The sequence below is a fragment of the Anas platyrhynchos genome, chromosome 4 (assembly GCF_047663525.1).
Source record: "Anas platyrhynchos isolate ZD024472 breed Pekin duck chromosome 4, IASCAAS_PekinDuck_T2T, whole genome shotgun sequence".
In the NCBI taxonomy this organism is placed as follows: domain Eukaryota; kingdom Metazoa; phylum Chordata; class Aves; order Anseriformes; family Anatidae; genus Anas; species Anas platyrhynchos.
In genome coordinates this window covers 17687418-17698241 of record NC_092590.1, presented here as the reverse complement: position 1 = coordinate 17698241, position 10824 = coordinate 17687418, and the positions used below count along the sequence as shown (strand labels likewise).

At 41.7% G+C, this 10824-nt stretch overlaps 1 long non-coding RNA gene across 1 annotated transcript; it reads right to left on the bottom strand.

Annotated features, from left to right (window-relative positions):
• Positions 1-7908: 7908 nt before the first annotated feature.
• Positions 7909-10623, bottom strand: LOC140002328 (uncharacterized). Its single transcript, XR_011808690.1, has 2 exons — positions 10192-10623; positions 7909-9510 (listed from the first exon to the last, which is right to left on the bottom strand). It is a non-coding gene; the product is annotated as an uncharacterized lncRNA (long non-coding RNA).
• Between the last annotated feature and the right edge of the window lie 201 nt (positions 10624-10824).

The window sequence follows — 10824 nt, the reverse complement described above, 5'->3', positions numbered from 1 at the left end:
GACTCTTCCACCAGAGCCCTTTTAGTCCTAACTGACTGAGTTTAATGTAGGTTTTGGCACGCTAAGAGGTGTAGCATAAAGTTGTTAGAAGACAGATCTGTCAGAATGGAGGCAATTTATCTATGGACTTTCTTGTATTCGCAACGGCTAGACAGAAAGCAGAAATCACAACGACTAAGAACTGAATAATAGAATTGAGTTTAAAAAAAAAATGTTTTCTTCCAGACTTAGGGCAAGCGTTGACATTTTTCTCAGGAGAACTGAATAAAATTTAATTTTGGCAGTGGCAAAATATTTAAGCCACTTTGACATTAAACTACATTTGCCTGTAAACTCAGTCACGTCTTGATTTCAGTCTTTTCTGGATCAGAGTCTCAGGGAAAACAAGACTCAGCACACTCCTAGAGATGGTATTCCTCAAACACAGCTCAGTGTTACTGAAGGCAATGCGGTGTTCAGCAGAAAAAAAACTGGACTTCTGCAGAAGAGAGAACACACATGGCCCTTGAGGCACTATAACCCCCTTAAACATATGAAGTCACTGAAAAAATAAGCCAAGATAACAGCATTAGGTTATGTGATAAAAGCTTGCCTGCACATACACAAAGAAACACAGATGCACAATGGCAGGGTGGGTGGGAGCCCCAGTAACACGCTGGGAGCCCCAGTAACACGTTGGGAGCCCCAGTAACAGGCTGCCCACCCATCACAGGATCCATCAGGGGCCCATCTCCTAGCAGAGGAAGGGAGGCACAAAGACAGGAGGGGGACCCAACAGAGAGGAAGGGGCAGTCTGTCCCCATGGGAGCCATCAGCCCCAAGGTGCTGGGGGAGTCAACGGAGCTGCTCTCCGCAGCACCTTTTGGACTGAGGTGGGTGGTACTGCCTCTGGGTAGGAGACGTATTGCAGGATGGAGGGGAAGAGCATTTGGGGATTGCACAGCAGTCAGAGTGTTTGGGGACTTACTGTGGATGTTCAGGGAAGGAACCAAAAGAAGAATAAGTGATGGATCTAGGTGATTTGGGAAGAACAACTTTGGGAAAATACAGGGATAAGGGGACATAAAGGATCCATCACCTGTTAAAAGGGCTGGTCTGTACACTTATCTGGCCATACCCTGCACCAGATCAGCAATCTGCTATATTTTCTTATCAGATTTTATTTCTACCTTGCTTGCTGTGTGAGGGATCCTCTTTCTATGTGCATGTATATGTATGGAAGTTTGTGGTGCCAACAACTGGAAAGACTGGAGTGACTGAACTGCCTTTTGCTTTTATTAAAAAATAACTGAAATGGAGTGGCACCTTGGGTCACGGAGCTCGTGAGTCTGGAGTCCGAGGACCTCGAGTGACTGAGGGTCTGAATTCCTGCTGATTTCAACAGGCACCTTAATACCGTCTGAGGACAAACGCTACCTTAGATTTCACAGTATTGTCATAAGATTATTTGGACGTAACTACAGGATATGCAAGGCAGTTGTACTTCTTCATTTATGCTTTGTTTTATTAGAGGCTTGAACTACTTTATTTCTTTAAGGGAAACTGAGGATTTAGATCCTGAAGGCAGCTTTCACATCACAGTCTTTCTCACGGAGATATACTACGAATCTTGGAACTTGAAATCAGATGTTGTCACTTACTCATCGTGTCTCCATTGAGAAGAATATATACAGCTTTCAAAATTTGACCCTTTGTGTGGGAAAAAAAATATATATAGCTAACTGATATTATGAAATAGTCAAACCTAATATGAAATATTGAAATTCCCCTATCTTCTTCATATCAGGAGAGAATCCAGTCTGGATAGTGGAAGTCTCCTGCATAAGAGCTCCTTCATTCCAGATAGATGCATTGACCTCTGACACGCCAACCAGAAAAGGAAAACCAATTAACACACCTATAGGGAGAACATAGCAATTTGCTTTTTCACTTTAATTAAAGAATAACTGAAATGTAATGTCTTATTCACACAAAATGACACCAGTTTTCTATTTGGATAAGGAAGGGGGAGAAAAGTCCTACACGTGATCCATTCTAAGCCATTTTTTATTATTATTGTTACTTTTAGTTTGGCAGCTGAACCTAAAAATCAATTATTTGTATAGCCTTGGACGACAGTTGAAAAAGCAGTTTCTAATCTAGTGTCAGTAAAGGCTGTTGCCATGAGCAGCAAGATCCTTTGACTGACATGTAAACCAGTGGCTTTCAGAATAATTTGACAGCTATTTTTCATTAGGGTTTTTGTTTTTATGTTTTTCCTCTTTTTGTTTTTTAAACAGGGAAGTCTCTTATTATCATTTACACACAGCAATTCCTCTCTGCAGTACATTAGCTGAAAATCCACTTGTTTAATTAAGCTTTAGGCTGTGAGCCTTCTGTTCTTTCACTTTAATGGACTTAAACATGGAAGCATGGTCTCTGCTGGTTTTACCTTGTGTATCATCAGGTTGCTGACTTCTTAACCAGATTATTAGATAGAAGGCATTTTAGCAAGGCCTTGCTAATTCGAGTCAAGGGGGAGAAGTCACAGCCAGCCTGCTTCTTCATAGTACAGTTGACAACATTATTCTGCTAATAAGTGAAAGAAAGCAAGGCACAGTGCTTTTACGTTCTGGAATGCAAACACCACCAACTATGCAAACACATAGCAAAAATCACTCATAACCTCAAGAAGAAATTGACAAGACAGACAATGTAGGGCTAGATACCCTTGCCTACAGTTAGCCAGCAGGTCAGCGAGCCCAAATTAGAGCCAACTCACCATTCACTGGGCTCACATCACCTTTCCAGAGAACATACCTCACACACCACTATCCTTCTGCCCTTCCCAGTTACATGGTTTGATGGCAGAGCTACAGTGAAGATCTGAGATTACCCGAGTGAGTGTGATCAAATAAATTGAGGCAAGGTGCCAAGAATATTGTTGGGGAGGGCTTGTTTTTTGTGTGTGTGTGCAATTTTTTTTTTAATTTATTTTTTTAAGGTTAGGACTCTTCAAAAAAGCCAGGAATCTGCCAGCAGGGGAGGAAACACAGAGGGTAAGAGAGGACTGTAGCACAGCCTCTCCTCATTAGCACTGCCCAGGTAGAATCATGGAATCCTTAAGGCTGGAAAAGACCTCCAAGATCATCTGGTCCAACCATCAATGTCACCCGCTAAACCATGTATCATGACATTGACGCAGTTGCATTCCTCTCCTCAAAGCCCCTTTCTCTACCTGCCGAGCAGGAGCAGCTGCCTATGACTGGAAGCAGGAGCATGCTGAACTGTTCAAGGCCTAGTTCTCAGGAGTCCGACTGATACCTGAAGCACTTCTCTTGACAAAGGGCAATGAAGAAACCCCATAAATACAGTGCAGCTTGCAGTTTTGAGAGAAATAAGGCAAAGCAAAGGAAAACCTTCTCCATCCCTTCATAATTTGAATCCTTTCCTCTTTTTAGCAGTTTTCCTTCCTTAATTCAAACTCTTTGCTTTCTTTTACCAACTCAGATATAAAACAAACACAATTATTATGAGTGCATTTTCATTCAGTACACTGCACATTATAAGTGTTCTTCCTTCACCCTCAATAAATCTCATTTTGAGTGAGCAGACATGTTAGGAATTTTCATTGAAATTTGAGCTATAACAAAATTATATTCAACAAATCATAATGGACAAGATAGTCAAACACAGATAAGAGCACACAGCAGACCAGTCAACATTGATTATAAGGTTTGCCAAATATGTTAGCAGAAGATGGCAAAATAGAGCACAAGAATAAGTTGTCTTAGTTGAAGCATTTTATGCTCTTTCATAATCTTAAAAATAGGTAATGTGGGAACAATATGTTACCATGCCACACATGCTTGCATCTGAACATACAGAATATATATTTGGTGTGCTGGAAACGCATGGCTGGAGACCAAGGCACTGATATTCCTTAAAAACACAGTCCAGTATGGAGATAGCAGAAATGTAAAGTGCTGCCTGCGCAACACTGGAGCACTGGGAATCTCAATCCCAGTCTGTAAAGAGAAGCGACCCAATGGCATCCTTGAGGCCAACAGCCAAAGGCTGCTGCAAGAGCCTGTTGTAAAGCAATTCTTTACCTTCCCTTTTGTAAGGGAAGAGATGAAGCCTTGGGAAGCAGCAAGAATACACTCTTGCAACAATCTCCTTGATCTCACCTGCCCTCATTTCTTACTATCCAGATTATGCTTTGCACCTCGTGGCCAAACGAGCATTAGAGCACTCAGCTTGCAGGATATGGCAATTGACCATCCCTGCTCTAATCTTGTCTCCAGGCAATTTTAAGAAACCCGAAATTGAAATGATAGGAAGTGGTAAATAAATATCTGGTGGCAATTAAGAGAAAAAATAAAATAAAATAAAAAATAAAAAATAAAAATAAAAATAAAAATAAAATAAATAAAAACACAGTCTGAGACTTGGTGCTAGGCTAGACAAGCTGCCCATATTTTTGGTCTCAAATACTTCTTATGATGGGAAAAGCAATCCAAATACAAGCCTAACAAGTCATTCACTGTGTCTCCGAAGTTCCTCTAGTATGAAACCCTGCTAACAAGGGCTTTAGGGAACCTGTAGAGGCCAGATCAACTGTTAGCTGATGCTGGAAAGTTGATTTTCACATCACTGAGGTTATTGGCCAGATGCTTGACAGCAGAGAAGCAGTGTCCTGTGTTGGCAGGCAGAAACTGAGACAATCTCACCTCCCTGTCACACAGAACAGACCCGCTGATTAGGAATAACCTGTCCCTGTGGAAAGTTCTTTTACAAATGACTCGGAAACACACACGCAGACCATCACTCACTGTGTGTGTAATGATGCTTCTACATGTCCAAATAACAGCACAATCACGTTACCGTGGCTGGCCATATCACACTCCAGCTCCCTATCCTGCTTTGGTCAGAGGACAGACATTTCCTCAAACATTTCTGCAGCTTAGATTTTTCCTCCAACAAAGTCTATGTTCGTGACAAACTCATCATGCTTTTCATGTTATGTCTTTCCCCCTAGACACAGACTGGATTTTTAGGCTCTGTTTTCTCTCTTCATTCCTAATCCCACTCATTCCCCTCTGCATTGTTTTGTACTCATTCTCAGTCCTTCAGAGCAGAGCAGCATCTGGGAAACAGTCATGTTTTGTTTACTTCCTCTCATGGGTCATTAATGAAAGCTGAGCAACACCTCTCCCCTCAGCAACCTCTATTTCTCCTCCCTTCGTCAGACATTAAAAATACATTGCTCTTTATCATTTACGGTCTTTCTGACAGTCTTCAGTCCGCCTGACCCTGGTTCAAATTTATCTGAATTCATTTATTTAGTAGCATTTGTGAGAAACTCAGTAACAAATGCTTCAGTCACTTCTACATGTGTGACAGCATAGCTGGCACCATTGCTAAAAAGGTAAAACAAAGAAGATTAGAGCAGCTTCAACCATCTTTTCCTCTCCTACTGGCATCTTCCTTTAAAACAAACAAAAACAAATCATGCACATATGAAAGACCTTACTCAACCTCATCATACTGTCCCTGTTCATGGTTCTGTTCTAAGTAGATTTTTGTTTTTTTTTTCGGGGGTGGAGGAGAAGGAGGACAGGGGACTCCTTTCTGTTCTTTTTATTTATTTGTGGATGGGATGGGTTCGAGTAACAAGCCCATAAGGAGGAAGACAGGCATTAACACGTTGGAGTGTATCAGTTGTGCAGATAGCCTGCCTTTATTCAATGGGTGTTAGTAATGCCTTCCTAAATGCTTCGCACCTCCTATAAAAATCCAGGCAATATCCTGGCAACTCCTAGGCTGATAAGCTTGACATTGATTTAAACGTAGAAGAAACTGGTATGAAAAAGTCAGTGAGATAAAGATACAGTCTTACTGGTGATATTTTTCTTCAGACAGCAAGGAGTCGAAAATATTTGATTAAGACTCACATGACAATACACAAAAATACCTACTTTCGCAGCTCACTCTAAGAAAGCTGGTAACTACTTCAGCAGAAGAGCACAGAAAATTTTAAAGAGGAAAACATTCAACAACACAGGATTGTTTTCCTTCAGGTCATTATTAAATGCTTACAAGTAAGATTCAAACAGTAAAAAACTGGAAAGAAACTGGAAGACTCATTAATAATAATGACAATGGGTCTGCTACACAGATGAACTTGATCTTAGTACAAGATGATTCATTTGAGTGGTAGGGATTTTTAAACAAATCAAATACACGACAAAATATCTTGGATGTAAAGCTGTGCTTGTAAGATAGGGGAAGAATGTGAAATCCTGAAATACAGTGCCACTGAGTGAATGACTAAGGGCTAAGACAGAAAAGGGAACACAAATTCCCCATAGTTAAGGCTGAGGACCAATATAACCCTTGGATCTTCAAGCAGAAGAACACAAGGCAGGACCAGGAAAGCATCAGAGCTGCCTGAAATGCTCTAGGTGGCCCAGGTGTCCCCAGTCAAGGAGAAGGGAGAGACAAAGAGTACCAAATCAAATATATATATATATATATATATATTTGATTTGGTATATTTGATATTTATGAATATTAATATATATATTAATATTCATAAATATACTGAGATTGACAAAAAAGCAGGAAGGAAATAAGAAAGTCTCTCATAAATGTGTGTAAGAAAATAATTCTGATGAGAGAAATACTTAATGAAGGAACAAAGATCCAGTGGACAAATTCTGAAGTTGCTCTGCAACGACACATAAAACACTTGGTTTCACAAAAGGACAGTAGAATTTTTAGGACCCCTTTTCAGTAAAATTAGGTTTAAAAAAGGAAATTACTCCATCCCTCATACGCCTGAAACTAAGACAATGTACTGTTTTCATTTATGTTAATTCATTTAATTGAAGCCTAACCCCTCCCTCTGGCAGCCTTGCACAACAGAGCTGTCACCATAGCCATCGATCACAACATTTAAAACAGAGGTCTCTGCTAAATTGGCACTCCAGTGAAAGCTACAGTGTGGGCATTGAAGGCTCTCCAAGTTAGATGCTGGAAGGAATCTACTGTGGAAGGGAAAGTCCCATATATCACTACCGAAGCCAAGTGATCAAGATAAATGGTCAAAAAATTATAAAGATGATCTCACTTTTTATTGTGCTCAGTTGCAGCTGAGGCAACCCAACCTTGAAAGGCTCAGCAGGGGTATTAAAGATGGGAATCTGAAGTCCCTGAAGGCTCCTCTGAGTCAATCCACCCTATGATAAAAACCAGAAAATAAAAATTGTTTTTAAGCTTCCCAAGCTTCTCAAAACCATATTTTATCCTTTTGCCTCAGGTGAACGCAGTGAAACCCATCAGCTTCAATGCCCAAACCCTCTCCATGTCAGGCCCTTGCTGCAGTCTCAGAGTCTTGGCTCCCCTGGCTGCTCCTTGCTGGGAGAGCCAAGTCCCTCAAGTGTCCACTACCACAGCTGCCAAAGAAGGTATCTGATAAAAGGGGATGCCGTCCCTCAAACAGGGGAAAAGAAAAATGACATGAAAATACTACTGCCTTTCTAGCTTTACTTCATTGACTGATTTTGATCTTTGAAGTTAGATATGTGCTTGCTTTGCCTCTTAGAGACTGCATCCATGTGCAAAGAACACTAGCTGTGGGAAACCAGGCTAAAATAATCCCATGGCAGGGATTTTCACTGGCACTGTAAACATTGGGTAGAGTTACACAGACGTCTTGAACGTGACCACATGAAAAGATCCACATTTGCAGAAATGGGAAACTAGAGTTTCTCAAAAGAAAACTGCTTGGAATTTATTTATATTGCAACCTATCCCAAACATCTCCTTTGGATCTGCTTCTCCCCCAAGGAGGGAACACTCTTCCAAAACATTCTTCGAAAACACAGCAACTACAGAAAAGATTGTTCAGTTATCTTGAGTACATTTCAAAACCAAATGTTCACTCTGAGTGTTTTATTTTCACCTCTGTTGCATTACACATTAATGTCTGATATTGAAAAATATGATGAGCAAACTCCACTGTGCTGCCAATTTTTATTTTGCATTCCCATTTTTGAAGACTGTTTTTGAAGTTTTATCTTCTTACCTCAACTGAAGACATGTTTCTTAACTGGGGCCATGCAATTTCAATCCTAAATTTAGTTGAATTAAGAAAAAAACGCGACTGTGCATTTCTTAAGCATTCTCACTCATACAAATGTGAACCATAAGACTCATTTCCTGGCACCGTTAAAGTCTCCATGCAACACTGCACACTGATTATACACCGAGGTAAGAAGGAGCAAATGGGTTTAGCAATCAATCCTCTTTAGGAAAAAGAAGTAGTGAGGTTTTGAAAAATCTTCATTGAATGAAGATTTCCCAGCTTTGAAAGTTGGGAAGTCTGACTCACAGAAAATTCAGAGCCCACTTTTAATACATCAGCTGTACCTGAGAACATACAGAAGCCTTATTTATTTTTCAAATATTCCAACAGTTTGGGGTCTAATTCCCACAGAGCTTCCTCTGGTAATTTTGCAACTGTCAGGCAGATCATAAGGTCCTAAAGCAGGAATTGTTTGTGGCAGGTGCTATTGCAAAAAAAAAGTCGCAGTCCTGTGATATATCCTGTAACAGTGACAGCAAATGGGAAACCACGCTTGTGTTTAGCTAGCTCAACAATCCATCTTACAAAGGATGCTAATGCTGCTTATGCATGTTTGCATTTCCCAGCAAGAACAAAATTCAAGGTTCCCGATGTGGCAGGCTAGCTCTGCAGCAAAAGAATTGGTGTAAATCCCATGGAAAGGCCTTTCAGTCATTTTAACAGAAGCTCTCAGGGATCTAGAAAGTAGCATCAGGGGCAGTCACCATACGCTGGTTAAAGTGGGTTCAGCAAGAGCTTTCAAAATTGTTCCTCAGAAATCACAAAAAGAATACCGTCCTTCCCCACCCAGCCACAAAACAGTCATTCTCTTCACATTCACCACCGAAAGCCTGTCCAACACAGTTACCCTGGCTTTGGACATCCCAATCCAACCAACACAGCCCTTCCTAGACCTCCCCACTCACCAGAATCAGGACATGGCTGAGGCACAACCTGCCAAAACTCGAAGCAAACCAGCGCTGCTTTCTTTAGGGCCTCTGAAAGTGTTGGCAAATAACTCATTTTTTGTTACCTCCTGTGCTGTTTTACACACCATTTCTCAGAAAGGGAGTGCTCCCCCACAAACACACAGCCCAGCAAGGCTGCTGCAGCATCTTTGTACCAAAAGCCAGGCCCTGCAGCTCAGCACCTGACTGCAGCTGCCACAACACAAAAGGCTTGGGGAAACCATGAGAAATGCCCTCTTCCAGTGCAGCGACCAAGGTGCAGTGTCCTTTTGTAGCTTGTACATGCCTCTGGGAATTGGCAAGTTCCTGTGACTTGTGAGTCAACTCTCGTACTGCCAGAGGATGCCAACAGGGATCAGAGTTAGCTCTGGAGCCGGGAGTCGCAGTTGAAGTACCACAGCTCTACTCAGAGCTGCAATTCAACCTCTTAGCCTGTCCAAAAGAAATCAGACGGTGCTAGGTGTCAACTACAGGCAGTTTTAAAACGTCCTTGTTATCAGTTTCCACTGAAAGTGTCCTGTCACCCATACTGAAGAGAACTAAATGAACATTTCAGCTTCCTTTAGCTCAGTAAGGTGGAAAGAGAAATGGTCTGAGAGTTGGTTTTGACTTTAAAACAATTGTAAAAAGGAAGCAAGTATCACCTTCCAAATCACAGGCAGAGGCCACTACTTCAGCTACAGGCATCGGATCAGATTCCTAGGACGTACTTGGCTTAGCAAAGGGCATATATAAACAATAATGTATGGGAGGTCTAATTGCACACAGCAAGGAAATTAAAACATTCCCTTGAATGACGGTCCGAAAACAGGCACAGATATACACATAAAACATGCAAAGAGCTAGAGGAATTAGAAAACCTCTTGTGTGGAACTAAATGCAACAGTTTTTCAAAAGAGGTACATGGTAATCTAAGGAGTTTGGATTTCTCTCACTGTTTATAGCTGCAAAAATATTGGCATTTTTTGCTTCCCTGAAGGCTGTCTTGCTCTCTTTTCCAATACAGATTGAAGAGGATCCCTTCCCCACCATGCTTCCTCCTGCTTCCCTCCCATCTGAGCCTCTGCTGTCATCTCCATACAACAAATTGGATTACAGGGATATGGTACTTACACTTCTTGATTTGTGCGAGCTCAGCATGGGTCTGTTCCACTCCAGCAGCTGACCCACGCAAAGTCGTTTAGAAGACAGGTACTGCCACCCCACGGGGCCTTTGTTGGAAGAGAAGAATTTGTGTCTCTCAGTGCAGCAGGGATGCAAGCCTGGGCTGTGATGCAGCCCACTAAGCAGCTTGTGAGCTCTGCTCACGCTCACCGGCAGGCCAGCCAGTTCAAGGTAAGTGCACAGCTGCATTTAGGCAGGCCTCCCTAATTACAATCAGATCTCCTCTGCGGTGAGAACAAGTGCCGGGAAGGTGTCAGAACCAAGGGGGGAACTCTGTGGTGGAGTTAGCATCTCAGGGAACAGAAATGAGAACTATTTCTGCTAAGTTTTTATGAGCACAAGGTCCCCATCCTGCTTCTCTACTCGCCAGAAGAGAGGTTGTTTGCAGTCCCCTCTTCTCCTCCAGCCGTACCTGCACGAGACATGCTTTGTAAGCAGCAATTTATTTATCGTGCTTAATAAGATTCTCTTAACTGCAACATGAATTTTTAGGCTCATAAGTGATACTGAAGATATGGAGGAAAACATGTTTCCCTTTTCTGAGGGAAACAGCAGTATGTAGATAGAAAGCTTGAAGGGAAG